Source organism: Hyperoodon ampullatus, assembly GCF_949752795.1.
Source record: "Hyperoodon ampullatus genome assembly, chromosome: 4".
NCBI lineage: Eukaryota > Metazoa > Chordata > Mammalia > Artiodactyla > Ziphiidae > Hyperoodon > Hyperoodon ampullatus.
Window position 1 is genome coordinate 41,587,078 of NC_136917.1, and position 15,952 is coordinate 41,603,029.

General features: G+C 42.6%; 1 long non-coding RNA gene across 1 annotated transcript in view; it reads left to right on the forward strand.

Moving 5' to 3' along the window:
* The window catches only part of LOC307051532, a 41,015-nt gene that overhangs the window by 6,164 nt on the left and 18,899 nt on the right, over positions 1-15,952 (forward strand). The window lies entirely within an intron of this gene.

Below are 15,952 nucleotides of genomic sequence, written 5' to 3' on the forward strand. Positions count from 1 at the left end.
CGCACCTAAAGCCGGTGCACCACAACAAGAGAAGCCACCGCAATGAGAAGCCCGCGCACCTCAACGAAGAGGAGCCCCCGCTCTCTGCATCTAGAGAATGCCCGCACACAGCAATGAAGACTCAACGGCAGCCAAAAAAAAAAAAAGAGAGAGAGTCAGGCCATGGGAGTTCTGGGCCCCATTCTGTCACTAACACTCTGGACCTGAGGCAGGTCTTTCTCACATAGGTCTCAGTTTCCTCATTATGTGCTGTGAAAATGAAGGATTTTTAATGATTTTTTTTTTCTTTTTGATGGTGGGGGGTGGTAGGCATCAAAACCTTTTTTCCAAAGTTACATGAAAGGACAACACACATAAACCTCTTTAAAAAGGAGCTTCTGGGCTTCCCTGGTGTCGCAGTGGTTGAGAGTCCGCCTGCCGATGCAGGGGACATGGTTTTGTGCCCCGGTCCGGGAGGATCGCACATGCCGCGGAGCGGCTGGGCCCGTGAGCCATGGCCGCTGAGCCTGCGCGTCCGGAGCCTGTGCTCCACAACAGGAGAGACCACAACAGTGAGAGGCCCACATACCGCAAAAAAAAAAAAAGGAGCTGCTTTCATTGATTCAGGGCAAGAGCCTAGAAACTTGTGCCTCGGCCTTCACACTGTCTCCCTGCTGGGGAGGCTCTAGAAGGGATGCCCGTGGGCTCAGGACCTTCTCAGTTCTCCAGGGCCAGCTGTCAGAGCCCTGGAACACAGGCACGATGCTGCCAAGTGGGTCTGAACACTTCTATGTAAGTGGACCCTCTGGGTCTCAGGGGAAGTGCCCACACACTCCGAAGTGGCATGCAATGAGCAGTGTGAGGTGGGAGAGGCATTTTATTTTCAAGCTTGGAACTAGCTCAGCCTCCTCTGGGGATCCTGGAGAGGAAGACTAGGCTTGGGGTGGTGTATGAGTCTCACTTCAGCCACACACGGTAGGTGTGTGGCCTTAGGCAAGTGATTACCTTTCCTGGGCCTGAGTTGTCTTATCTGTAAAATAGAGATAATGATGATGATAATGATAGTAATAAAGTTACCTCTTACTGAATACTTGCTCTATGCAAGTGCTCCTTAGGTATTATATCAGCAAACCCTCACAATACCCTTTTGAAGTAGGTGTCATATTATCCATTTTGTAGATATGGAAACTGAGGCACAGAGAAGTTAGGGGGCTTGCACAAGTTCACATAGATCCAGCTATCAAATGGCAGAGCTAAGATGCAAACCAAACCCATTTTTGTTTGACTCCAAAGACAGCATTTTCACCTGCAATATAACACCTTCTTAAATTAAACCTGCCCTAAAGGGCTGTTTTGAGAATCATGAAAGACAACCTAGGTCACAGTCACAGAACTAGCTTAGTAAATGTGTTTCCTTTCCTGTCTCCACACTAAATGCCCCAAAGGTCCCCTACAGGCCGGAAGGGGGTCCATGAATGTCTACAGGTCCCTCTCTTCCCAGAAAGTGAAAGTAAGGAAAGGGAAGAGAATTCTCTCTGATCTCAGGAAAAACTGCCTTTTTCCTTTAAATAAGCATCTCTAATGAGTGTTTCCCAAATTGTATTCCATGAAACACTTCTCTACATTTTTCTGTGTTCAAAAAAGTTTGGGAAATGCTACATCCTCAACCTGCCTCTTAGAGATGCAAATTGCTTATTAGCATATTAAAGTCCCTGAGAGGTCCTGCTATAAAGTATTCTGCTTAACTCGGTTCAACCCAGAGTGTTCCAAATCCCACTGATCATGGAATCCACCCCCCACCCACACAGAACCCACATAATACTATTAACATCTGGTTCTAAGGAACACACTTGGGAAAAAAGTTGATTCTTGTCTGTTTATGCAGATAATACAACTAAGGGGCAGAGAGCTTGCATGGGTTGTCTAGGGTCACACAGCTACCTGGTGGTGGATTCTTTTGTAAATGAAGCCTTATTCTCAAACTCACCACTCAGATGCAGGACGGAGTAGTGGTTAAAAGCAGGAACCTGGAGTTGGACAGGCTAGGCTTCTATCCTGCTCTACCATTCTCTAGCCAGGTGCTCTCGAGCAGGTTACTGAACCTCCTTGGGCCTTGATGATATGGGGACAATATGGAATATATCTCATCAGGCTAATGGGGGTGTCAGTGAGTTAATATATGGAACAGCACCTGCCATGAAGAAGTTAGTTAATTACCCCCGTCCCTGCTGGAGTTTGTGCAAAACGAAGTTCACCTGAATGACGGTGGCACTGCAGGTGAGGTCTGCTACTTAAGAGAGCCCGCTGCAGGAGGGTGGGGCGGGGTGCAGGGATTGGCTGGTGGCTCTGAGGAGCCCTTTCTCCAGCCAAAGCTCCCAGGAGAGGGGTGTTCCTACCACCTGCCCCTGGGGCCAGGCCTCTTGATGCTGCCAGACCAGACAGTCTCCACATGTCTGCCTCCTTGCCCTCTTGTCTAAGCTCAGAGAAAGTCTTGGAACAGTCAGTTTGTGACACAGGAGCTGGAGTAAGCAGTAAGCTTCATACAAGAATCACCAGCTTTGACACAGACAGTCCTGGCATCAAACCCAGGCTCTGGACTTCCTACTTGTAGGAGTTTGGCCAAGTCACTTAACTTCTCTGAGTCTCAGTTTCTTCATTTGTAACATGAGGATAATAGTAGGACCTACTACCTAAGCTTGCTCTGAGGTACCGAGTAATGATCACTAATGGTTTTTTTTTTTTTTTTTAAAGAAGATGTTGTGGGTAGGAGTTTATTAATTAATTAATTTTTTTGCTGTGTTGTGTTCGGTCTTCGTTTCTGTGCGAGGGCTTTCTCTAGTTGGGGCAAGCGGGGGCCACTCTTCATCGCGGTGCGCGGGCCTCTCACTATCGTGGCCTCTCTTGTTGCGGAGCACAGGCTCCAGACGCATAGGCTCAGTAGTTGTGGCTCACGGGCCTAGTTGCTCCGCGGCATGTGGGATCTTCCTAGACCACGGCTCGAACCCGTGTCCCCTGCATTAGCAGGCAGATTCTCAACCACTGTGCCACCAGGGAAGCCTGATCACTAAAGTGTAATAGGTGCTTACTGCATGTCAGGCACTGTTCAAGCAACCGGGGATAGCTAGTGTCATGGTGGACAAGATCCTACTCTCCTGGAGCTTACATTCTAGAAACGGTAGATGTCCTATAAATATGCAAATAAATTTAAAAGTATTAAATCAGAATGTAATAATAGGTACAAAGAAAATGAAATAGGGTAAGAGGCAGGGAATGACTGATAAAATGGTCTGGGAAGGGCTTACTGAGGTGGTGATGTTTAAAGTGAGGTGTGACCGACAAGGAGTGAATCATGGGACTATCTGGGGAAGAGCCTTCCAGACAGAGGGCATAGCTAATACAAAGGCCCTGAGGTACAAGCAAGCTTGGTTTGTTCGAGGGATAGAAGGAAGGCCCTTTTGACAAGGAGCAGGAGAGTGATACAAGATAAAATCATTCACTCCTGGGCCTCCCTGGTGGCGCAGTGGTTGAGAGTCCGCCTGCCGATGCAGGGGATACGGGTTCGTGCCCCGGTCTGGGAGGATCCCATATGCCGCGGAGTGGCTGGGCCCGTGAGCCATGGCCGCTGAGCCTGCGCGTCCAGAGCCTGTGCTCCGCAACGGGAGAGGCCACAACAGTGAGAGGCCCGTGTACTGCCAAAAAAAAAAAAAAAAAAATCATTCACTCCTAGCACATACCCAAGAGAAGTGAAAACATATGTGCACGTAAAAACTTGTACACAAATGTCCATAGCAGCATTATTCACAATAGCCCCAAAGTGGAAAGACCCTAAATGTTCATCAACTGATAAATGGATAAACAAGGTGTGGTACATCCATTCAGTGTAATATTATTCGGCCATAAAAAGGAATGAGGGCCTGATACCTCCTGGTACAACATGCATGAATCCTGAAAACATTATGCAAGAGGTCACATACTAAAGGCCACATATTACATGATTCCATTTATACGAAAGGTCCAGAAAAGGTCAATCCATAGAGACAAAAAGGGCTGGGGGAGGGGGGGAGTAGGGAGTGACTGCCCATGTGTATGGCGTTTCCGTTTTGGGATGATGTAAATGTTTTGGAATTAGATATAGGCGATTGTTGTACAACTTTGTGAACATAAGAAAAACCACTGAATTGTACACTGGAAAGGATAAACTATGGTAAGTGGATTGTATCTCAATCAAAAAAAAAAAAAAAAAGGAAAAAGTCAGAGGGCTAGGCGGGAGCCAGCCTAGAAGCTATGTGGAAGTGTTTAGGGTGGATACTCCTGTAACACCCATATTACAGAGGAGGGTCCAAGCACACAGACTGAGTAAGCGACTGGCCCTGGGGCCACACAGCTACAAAGTGACTGAGTTGGGATTCACCCCTAGGCTGTCGGGATCAGAGTCCATTCTTTTATGTAAAGTCTTTATATAGCACAGAGCCTGGCATTCATCCACTAAGCACTCAATACATTCAGTTTCTGCATTCCCACCCCATGGGGCTTTTACTCTCATTGCTGGCCTCTGCTCTCTGAGCTACATCCCTCCCATTTGCCTCTTGCCACGGAGAAAGACAGAGGACCAGATGCCTTGCCCGGCCCCTTTGGATACATCCACTGCAGGGAGCACCCAGTCCTTGTTGGCTGCTTAATTAACTTACTGCCAACACAGTCACACTGGAAATTCTGGTTTGCAAGCTGGGCCTGGAAGAGAGTTTCCAAAGGAATCCAGAGCGTGGGTTAAGGTTTCCTCATGGCTTGTCAGGTGGGGCAGGGGGCCAAGCCGCCATTCCACCTTGGAGGACCTCTGCCCTGGTGGGGCTGGGGATGCGAGGCAGTGGGGGGAAGGAGTGGGGACAGAGCTGTCCAACTCTGGATTGGCTGCAGCCTTTTAAAAATTGAGCTAAGAATCTACTGGAGATAATTATCTGCTTTTTGCTGCCCAAAGAAAAATGTCATTGTTTGCTTTGTGACAGGTCCAATAAATATATTTATGCCTCTCCAATTCCATCCTGCATTTCCAGAATGCCTGGTCTGTACAGAGTGGTCTGACCTTGAGTCAAACCCCAGCAGAGCCATGAGCGAGTGGTCCCCATTTTAGGGAAAGGCTCCACTGGTACTTTTTAACTTTTTATGGGCCCCACATTGCTTTAAGAACCTAACACAAATTGTGAACGCCTGACACAAAGATGCACACACCTACATACACACACCACGGTGCACTGAATTTCAGGGGGACTCAGGTTAACAATTCTTGGCTTTTGGCCACACACAAAAAAATCCTGAATTTTTAAATGTACATTTTTACTGAGGCAACACTTCATAAAGAATAGTGCACAAATGTTAAAATGATGTGTGAAGATCGATGTAATTTTACATATGTATACGCCCTTGTAACTGCCATCCTCATAAGAATATAGACCATTTCCAGCCTTCACAATGACCCAAGGAAATTCTGACACCTTGATTTTAGTCTAGTGATTAAATCGGATGACTTTGGTCTTCTGATGTCCGTAACTGTAAGAATAAATCCGTGCTGCTGTAAGCCACTAAATTCATGGTAGTTTTTTAAAGCAGCAATAATACAGGGCTATACCCTCTTTCATTTGCACCGAGAGTAGGAAGGTGCTTGATTGCCCAGAACACTGTGCTAAGGTAACGCATGCATACTGTCATTTGATTATTGCAGTAACAGCAGAAATAGGTATTAAACCTACTATTACTCTTATCCATAAGGAACCTGACATTAAGAGAGATTAAGAATTTGCTAGTTCCTGGCAGAGCTGGGTTTTCAAGAACTTTTCAAGAACCCAGCTTTTAATCAGTTACTCCTTTTTGCCCCCTTTCTTGGCTAAGGAGGATCCCAAGAGAAAACGAACACCACCATGAACACCACTACTCCCAGCAGGCTCTGCCTCCATGCCTGCCCCCAGACTTCACACCCAGCCCTTACTCTGCTCCAGTCTGGAGTTTGCCCCAGTACCTCCTGCCTCTATCCCAACTCCAGGCCTCCATACCACCCTATATAGTACAACCATCATGGCCGCAGTCAACACCTGACAATTAGTCCTTTATTCTCTTCTCTTTTATGACAGCTGCTGTTTTAAGGCAGGCTCACTTGTTGACACCAATTACATGGCAAACTTTTTCGAGGAGACAGGGGGATTGATGCCATCAGCAGACAGAGACGGAACACTTTCCATGTGTTACCTGCTGTGTAAGGCACAGGCTGTATGGTGGGTGAGCAAGACAGATGCAATCTCTATAGTCATGGACTGTATTCATGAAATGGTCACACAATTAACGTTGAATTATAATTCTGATAAACGGCAAGAAGGTCAAGTAGAGAATGCACAGAGAGTATTTGAACAGAGCAACTGGGACCTAGGTTTCCAGGAGGAAGGGTGTTTTAAGTGAAGCTTGAAGGATGAGGGAAGGCCTGAGTCTGTGAAGATGGGGAGGTGGAGGTGAGGTACGGGTGCATTCCTGGCAGACAGGAGCAGGTGTGAGCATCTCAGAAGGGACAAGGGGGCCTGGGACCCCAGGGTGAACTGAAAAGAGCCCTTGGTGTGGTTGTTTAACCTGTATTGCTTCCTGAGCCTGGATCTTTGAGTATAGGATGGGAATGTTGATGACAGGGGGAGCAAATTAAAGAAGACTACATGGCAGCTGTGGATGGGCTGAACCCAGGAGATCAGTCCCTTCCCCACTGCAGCCCCAATGAGTCCAGCAAGCTTTCAGCAGCTCAGGACTGGGCTCCTTGCCAGAAGTGTCTAAGAAATGCCCCAATCAGGGGCTCTTTGATTTCCCCCTTTCCTGTTGGTCTGAAACACCAGAAGGCAGAAATCCCTGGGTTTTATTCTAACTAATGAGGGTGGAGCTTAGGGACCGTATATTTTTAGCTCTGATAGCATCTCACAGCATATTTTCCCAGGGAAACCCTCTGCCTTCCCCATTCTGCCGGAAGCTCCGGGCTAGCCAGACGAGCAGCATCTGGGAACGTGGGGAACAGGCTGAGAGGGGAGCACAGACCGAGGAAATCAGAGTAAATCAAACCAGATGGGGAAGTGGGGACTGGCTTTGGGGGCTGGTTACTCTCCTCTCACCCAGAGGGAAGTGTGTCTTTGTCCCTTCCCACCTCTGGCTTATTCACTTTAAGGGAACTGAAGGCAGGATCTGAGCAGCCCCCTCCCAACGTCTGCAGGGTCAGGGGCAAAAGTACCACATGCCAGATGTCTTTAAATAAGTAAGAATTCTAAATCACACTATTAAACTGTTATGAAATACACTCTGTCCTCCTAAAGACAAAACACACTTTTATAACACAAAATAAGATATATATAAACTCATGGGTTTTATATGGACTACAAGTTGGAAAAAATTCCAAAGATGACTGACTGAATTTAATTACCATTGTGTATTTCTGGGTTTTCTGCTCTTGGGGCAGTGATATTTGCTTGGCTAAAATAAAGAGATATATAATTCATAAGTTAATATGTATGTATTCTATAAAATTTATTTTTCTTGCCTTCATTTTAACATTATTATGGTTTTATAATCAAGATTCCCACACCCACGCACCTATGGTCAATTAATCTAAACAAAGGAGGTAAGAATACACAATGGAGAAAAGACAGTCTCTTCAATAAGTGGTGCTGGGAAAACTGGACAATTCCATATAAAACAATGAGATTAGAACATTTCCTCACACCATATACAAAAATAAACTCAAAATGGATTAAAGACCTAAATATATATATTTAAGACCTGAAACCATAAAACCTCCTAGAAGAGAACATAGGCAGAACACTCTTTGACATAAATTGTAGCAGTATCTTTTTGGATCAGCCTCCTAAGGCAAAAGAAACAAAAGCAAAAATAAATAAATGGGGCCTAATTAAACTTAAAAGCTTTTGTACAGCACATAAAACTATCGACAAAATGAAAAGACAACCTATGGAACAGAGAAAATATTTGCAAACAATATGACCGACAAGGGGTTAATATCCAAAATATATAAAAAGCTCATACAACTCAATATAAACAAACAACCCAATCAAAAAATGAGCAGAAGACCTGAATAGACATGTTTCCAAAGAAGACATAACAGGTGGCTAACAGGCACATTAAAAGATGCTCAACATCAATAATTATTAGAGAAATGCAAATCAAAATCACAGTGAGATATCACCTCACACCTGTCAGAATGGCTATCATCAAAAAGTCTACAAATAACAAATGTTGGTGAGGATGTGGAGAAAAGGAAACCCTTGTACATTGTAGGTGGGAATGTACATTGGTGCAGCCACTACAGAAAACAGTACGCAGGTTCCTCAAAAAACTGAAGATAGAACTACCAGCAATTCCATTTCTGGGTATATATCCAGAAAAAAATGAAAACACTAATTCGAAAAGATACATGCACCCCAATGTTCACAGCAGCACTATTTACAATAGCCAAGATATGGAAGGAACACAAGCGTCCATCAACAGATGAATGGATAAAGATGTGGTACCTATATACAAGGGACCATTACTCAGCCATAAAAAAGAATGAAATTCTGCCATTTCCAGCAATGTGGATAGACCTAGAGAATATTATGCTTAGTGAAGTAAGTCAGACAGAGAAAGACAAAGACAAACACTGTATGACATCACTTATATGTGTAATCTAGTAATGAAAACAAACAAATGTATATAGCAAAACAGAAAGAGACTCACAGATACAGAAAAAAAAAAAGGTAGTTACCAATGGGGAGAAGGAAGCAAGGAAGGGCAAAAGAGGGTATGGGATTAAGACATATAAACTATTATGTATAAAATAGATAAGCAACAAGGATATATTGTATAGCACAGGGAATTACAGCCATTAACTTGTAACAACTTTTAATGGAGTATAATGTAAAAATACTGAATCACTATGCTGTAAACCTGAAACTAATATAATATTGTTAATCAACTATACTTCAATTAAAAAAAAAGATTCCCTCTGTTCCTGCCTTTACTGAGGTACAACTGAAAATAAAATTTTACATATTCAAGGTGTACAAAATGATGTTTTGATATACGAATGTACTGTGAAATGATCATCACAGTCAAGCTAATTAACACATCCATTACCTCACAGTTACCCTTTTTTGGGGGGTGGGTGTGGTAAGAACACTTAAAATCTACTATCATCAAGATTTTTATATAATTTGTATTCTCTTGTCAGTAATGTCAAATTAGACAACCTTCCTTGAGTCATTAAAACTCAGAGTTTTTAAACTGATTTCAATATGAAGAAATTCTGTTCTGATAAGGGGTAGCACCTGAAATTATCAATAAGGTTTTTAAAGCAACACTTAGATTCAGAAACGAACTATGCATTTTATACACATTCAACTACTCTTGGGGTCATGTATAATTATTATTACAGAAAATATTACACAACATTCACATTTTATTAAATAAATTTATTATATAAATAATCCCTTACATTACAGTTTTCATTGCCTTTTAAAGCAGTATCTAGAGGGTACAGTATTTCCCGAATTGTTCTTTCAAATCTTTCAATTCTGGAATATTACGAGAAAACCTCCCTAAAAGCAGTACATGGCTCAATTTGTTCCGACCTCCCTCAATCAAGACGATACTTTGACCTATAATGGCCAAAAAGTAGTTTGTAAACAGGTTAGTTTGGAATTGTTTGTATGTGAATCATCTTCCTAGTCATGCAAAATATTTTTGTTTCATTGTTTGTGTATCTTTATGTTTCACTGGAAGGCCATTTCTGCTGCATATTTCACATGCATTTTCATTTGGGAGAGCCAGTTTCTCTAAAATTTATAAAAATATGTTTTGATCCTCTAAGACAAATTTAGATGCCCTTGATTTTTTGTAATGTTAATAATAGTAAGCAATAGTTCACAGTGAGTATATAGTGACTGTAAATTCAAAGTTAATTTTATTTCCCCCCAAGACCACAGCTCACTCTTTGAGGACTTCTGTGATTTTACTGAACTCTTTTAGTGCATTTTTTTTACCTTGTTTAAACTAAATCTAATTACTTTAACAGTATTTTGTCAGCAATTTCGAGTGTGTAAAAGCGGTTTTAATGAAAAATCTGATATGTGTTTCATCAAATGTTCTCTTTGAACAGCTCCATAAAATATTGTACACGATCGCTTTGTTCCCCAAAAAACTGACATTAGAGGCACAGTTGTAACCAAGTTTCCTAGTCACAAATTCAAACTATGTGCTGGATGAGGCACAAAAAAACGTTCATGGCTTTTCAGCTAAAAATGCCAAATCAGGGACTTCCCTGGTGGCGCAGTGGTTAAGAATACGCCTGCCAACGCAGGGGACACAGGTTTGAGCCCTGGTCTGGGAAGATCCCACATGCCGCGGAGCAACTAAGCCCGTCACAACTACTGAGCCTGCGCTCTTGAGCTCGCGAGCCACAACCACTGAAGCCCGTGCGCCGAGAGCCCGTGCTCCACAACAAGAGAAGCCACCACAATGCGAAGCCCATGCACCACAGCAAAGAGTAGCCCCTGCTCGCCGCAACTAAAAGAAAGCCTGTGCACAGCAACGAAGACCCAACACAGCCAAAAATAAATAAATAAATAAATTTATTTAAAAAAAAAAAAAAGCCAAATCGTAGGCTAGCCCTCTTTTCTCTTCCTACAAGCCTCTATTTGAAGGCTTGAAAATAGTGAGCATTCAAGAAGTGTTTCTCAAGCAATGGCATCCCAGCCTTCAAACAGTCCAGGGCCCCAGACACAGCACCTTTTCCAGATCTATTCTCTTCTCCATTGTTATGGGTTGAATTTCTCTCCCAACTCAACTCATATGTTGAAGCCCTAAACCCCAGTACCTCAGAATGGGATTCTATTTGGAGACAGAGTCTTTAATGAGGAAATTAAGGTAAAAAGGAGGTCATATAAATGGGCCCCAATCCAATGTAACTGGTGTCCTTAGGAAATTATGACACGGACACAGAGGAAAGACCATGTAGACACAGGGAGAAGACAGCCATCTGTAAGCCCAGGAGAGAGATCTTAGAAGAAACTAACCCTGCTGACACCTTGATCTTGGACTTCTAGCCTCCAGAATGGTAAGAAAATAAATTTCTGTTGTTTCAGCCACCTGGTCTGTGGTATTTCGTTATGGCAACCCTAGCAAGTGAATCCACTCAGCTACCCTATTCTCTCCCATCATGAAAATGCTTCCTCTTTCCACCTGAATTCCTTCGGTACTTTGCCAAGTCCCTGCTTCCCTAATTGTGCCCAAGGGTCATGACTGCCCATGTGTAAGTGGTTCTTCTCCTGTGGGAATGTAAAAAACTATCTTAACATGGATTTCCACACCCTCAGTCCAAGAGTTTTCAAAGAATGTTTCATGAGAGAATCATTAGTGATGCAGAGAAAGGAGTGTCCCAGGTCATAGCCATCTGGGAGATGTGGTGTTAATCCAGGCTGATTAAGGTCTGCAGGATTCCTCAGAGCACTGCTGATCTTCCAAGAGGGGACAAAGCATAATGCACTCCCCAAATTTACTTGAACGTGGAATCTTCTTTTCACTGTGCGTTTCTCCAGACTCAGAGTGCTCAATGGCACTAGACCAAATATACCAGCCCTAATGATGAGAACCCTTTGAGGTGGTGACACATGGCTGAGCAAGATTTTGAGTTTGTGAAGTAGTCAGCCTCCTCAAGGTACACCAGTAGGAAATGACCTAGAATTGGGAAACCAGAGCTTGAAGGGACCTTGGATTATTTTGTCCACCTTGAGGATGAGGAACCTGAGGCCCCAAGAGATTTGAGGACTTCCCAGGCTGCAGCAGTGGGGGCCACTAATGCCCTAGAACTCATCTCTGTTGGCAGTCTTCAGGAAAGCAGGCGCCGTGTAACATAGGAGGCTCCAAGCACTGGTGCTGGTCTTAAACATATCCTTCTAGTCATCTTCTACTGCCATCCTTTCCGATGAGTGTGAGAGGTCTCCAGGTGCCTTCAGCCTGGGAACTTCCTTGCCACTATGCTGGGTCTCTCCTAATACCAGGCTTGGCTCAATCTTACTGACCCAAAGCCCCCCAAAAGTCCAGTAATCAAATTCCTAAGTCTAGTTTTGGGGTCCAGACTGGCTGATCAATTTACTATAGTGTAACAGCAAAAGCCCATCCTTTGGAACTGGGTTCATATTCCAGCTTTCACTTAGTAACTGTGTGAAAATAAACACACCGTATAGCCCCTTTGTCAAAGATGGGATATAACACAAAAAGTGATGGTGGTTGATTCAAAGGAATGGATGGATGAATGGGATTTAGCATGGTGCCCACACACATTAGGCCTCATTAAGTATTAGTTCCCATGCTTCCTCTTAAAACTAGGGATATGTTGATAAATGATATATATGGAACAGGATAGAAAGCCCAGAAATAAACCCATGCACTTATGGTCAATTCATCTATGACAAAGGAGGCAAGAATATACAATGGAGAAAAGACAGTCTCTTCAGTAAGTGGTGCTGGGAAAACCGGACAGCTACAGGTAAAATGATGAAGTTAGAACATTCTCTAACACCATATACAGACAAACTCAAAATGGATTAAAGACCTAAATGTAAGACCGATAAACTGCTAGAGGAAAACACAGGCAGAACACTCTTTGACATAAATTGCAGCAATATTTTTTTTTGATCCATCTCCTAAAGCAAAGGAAACAAAACCAAAAGTAGACAAATGGGACCTAATTAAACTTAAAAGCTTTTGCACAGCCAAGAAAATCATCAACAAAACAAAAAGACAACGTACTGAATGGGAGAAGATATTTGCAAATGATATGACTGATAAGGGGTTAATATCCAACATACATAAACAGCTCATACAACTCAACATCAAAAAAACAAACAACCCAATTAAAAAATGGGCAGAAGAACTGAATAGACATTTTTCCAAAGAGGACATGCAGATGGCCAACAGGCACATGAAAAGATGCTCAATATTGCTAATCATCAGGGAAATGCAAATCAAAACCACAATGAGCTATCACCTCACACCTGTCAGAATGGTTATCATCAAAAAGAACACAAATAACATGTTGGCAAGGATGTGGAGAGAAGGGAACCCTCCTACGCTGTTGGTGGAAATGTAAATTGGCACAGCCAATAAGGAAAACAGTATGGAGTTTCCTTAAAAAACTAAAAATAGAGTTACCATATGATCCAGCAATCCCACTTCTGGGCATATATCTGGAAAAGACAAAAACTCTAATTCAAAAAGACACATGCACCCCAATGTTCACAGCAGCACTATTTATAATCGCCAAGACATGGAAGCAACCGAAATGTCCATCAACAGATGAATGGATAAAGAAGATATTATATATGTGTGTGTATATATATTGGGTTGGCCAAAAAGTTCATTTGGGTTTTTCATATGATCTGACGGAAAAACCCAAATGAACTTTTTGGCCAACCTTACGCTCACCACCACCCCCCACACACACAAAATGGAATATTACTCAACCATAAAAAGAACAAAATAGTGCAATTTGCAGCAACATGGATGAAACAAGGTATTTTCATACTAAGTGAAGTCAGACAGAGAAAGACAAGTATCACACGATTTCACTTATATGTGAAATCTAAAAAAAAGATACAAATGAACTTATTTACAAAACAGAAACAGACTCACAGACATAGAAAACAAATTTATGACTACCAATGTGGGGAGGGAAGAAGGGATAAATTAGGAGTTTGGGATTAACAGATACACACTACCATATATAAAACAGAAAAATAACAAACACCTGTATAGCACAGGGAACTATATTCAATACCTTGTATACTCTATAATGGAAAAGAATCTGAAAAAGGAAATATATGTATAACTGAATCATTTTGCTGTACACCTAAAACTAACACACTGTAAATCAACTATACTTCAATTAAAAAAAAAAAAAACAAACAACAACAACAAAAAAACCAAAAAACAAAACTAGGGATATAGTTTGTAGAGTTACACTGTCAGACTATGAATCCCCTAGGCTCAGGAACCATCTCCAATATCTTGCCCAGTGCAAGTCAATTTGTAAAGACTTAATTCCCCCAGTGAGAAAGGAAAACAAGCCATTAGTTTAGTGCGCAATGTCTTTATCTTCTTTATCTTTATCTTCCTCCATTCTCTTTCAGGTTGTATCCTTAGTCATCAGTTTTCATGTGGCCTTCCACAGATCAACGATGACTAGAATATGACCCAGAATCAAGACAAGATGCTCATTTCACTAGTTTGGAAGCAGTTTTAATGGAGATGGAAATGTTTATCAACTCAACACAGGTACCCCAAAATACAAAGCAAAATATCATCTTCAGCTGCATAGCAAATATGATTTAAGAATTTAACATTATTTGATCACAAGCGTAAATATAAGTCACCATAAATAAATGTAAATTCATTGTACAAAAATCCCCAACAACTCTTAATACAAATATGGTACATTTGACAGTTTCTGAAACAGATATTTTTTTAACCTTTTAAAACCTAAGATTTTATTTTTCCTGGTTCTTAGATACACAAAAAATCAAAAGTGGGGGTGGGCAGTAACACCAGGAAGGAAAGAATATTAAACCCTTTCGGTGTTCGTAAATCAATGCTGCTGGTGAGCCAGGGAAATGAAACGTCTCTCCTAAAGGTGAAGACCTCAATTTACTGGGATCAAATCTCTTGAGGATAATAGGATTCTACCCAGAGGGTCAAATTCAGGGCTATGAATGCAGGGTGGGAGGGGTGGACTGTTGAAATAGCAATCTCATCCAACAGGTGATCCAAATCTCCGCAAAGCAATGGTCAAGGATTTAGAATGATCTCCAGGACTTAACAGCCAGACTTAATCTCAGAGAGTGAGCCAGCTACTGTTCCCAGACAGGAATGAAGACTCGGAAGGCTCTGGAGCTTAGAAATTTTATGTGGGTTTTGAAGGTGAATTTTAACTGGTGGTTCTCGCATGTCGTGTAATGCCTCACTTTTGCCTTTGGGATACAACTATGGTCATCAAGAAGAAAAAAAAGAGAAATCAGAATAGGAAGTGGCAGCTCCAGACAGGAGAATCTGACAGCTTCCACCCTGACTCACTTTCCTTCCCAACAGATATTTTCTTTCATGGCTCAGAGGGAGCTCAAAGCCCAAGGGTGGCAGTGCAGGGGGCCTCTATAGCAGTGGTCCTCAGACTTTCATGTGCAACAGAACAATCCAGCTTGTGGCAAGTGCAGATTTCTTGACCCTGCTCCCAGAGCTGTAGAATCAATGGGTACGAGATGGGGCCCAGGAATCTGCATTAAACGTGCTAATCTCAGGAGGTCCTGATGTATGTAGCCTTTGGACCATACTTTGGCGAGCCCCACCTCTCTTCTCCCTGGTGAGCATGAGTGGGTAACAAACCTCTTGCTATGGACACTTCTTTGCTCTTGCCATGGGGTTGAAGTGGGCCATCTGGTTAATGGAAACCATTTCCATTCATCTGCCCTGAGGGAGGAGGTCATTACTGTTCTATTTTCTCTCTTTCTTTTCCTTCCTGGGCCGGGGGAGAAATATCCAATGTCTCACTTCATACGTTCTTACAAGCTCAGGGTCACAGATTCCCTTTGATGATGAGGTGCTCTGCAATGAGAAATTCACTTCCCAAAGGCTTCCGTCCTTCTCAACAGTCTCCCCATGCTTGGTAGGAGATTCTGCAGGGAATTCTGGTTCAGTCAGGGAAATGGAAGTAGACACATCCCTGTGAGATATACGCCATACCTCAAAATCTAAGTTAAGGAACATCAAGGAAGTTGACAGCCAAAGATAAAATGTCTCCAGAATCTTTCAGCTTCTAGGACAACAAAAGTCCTGATTCACTAGAACAGAATTCCTCTTTGGGGTATATTTTGGTATTAAATGCTCGTTGACAAGTATTATTTATATTCCTTAC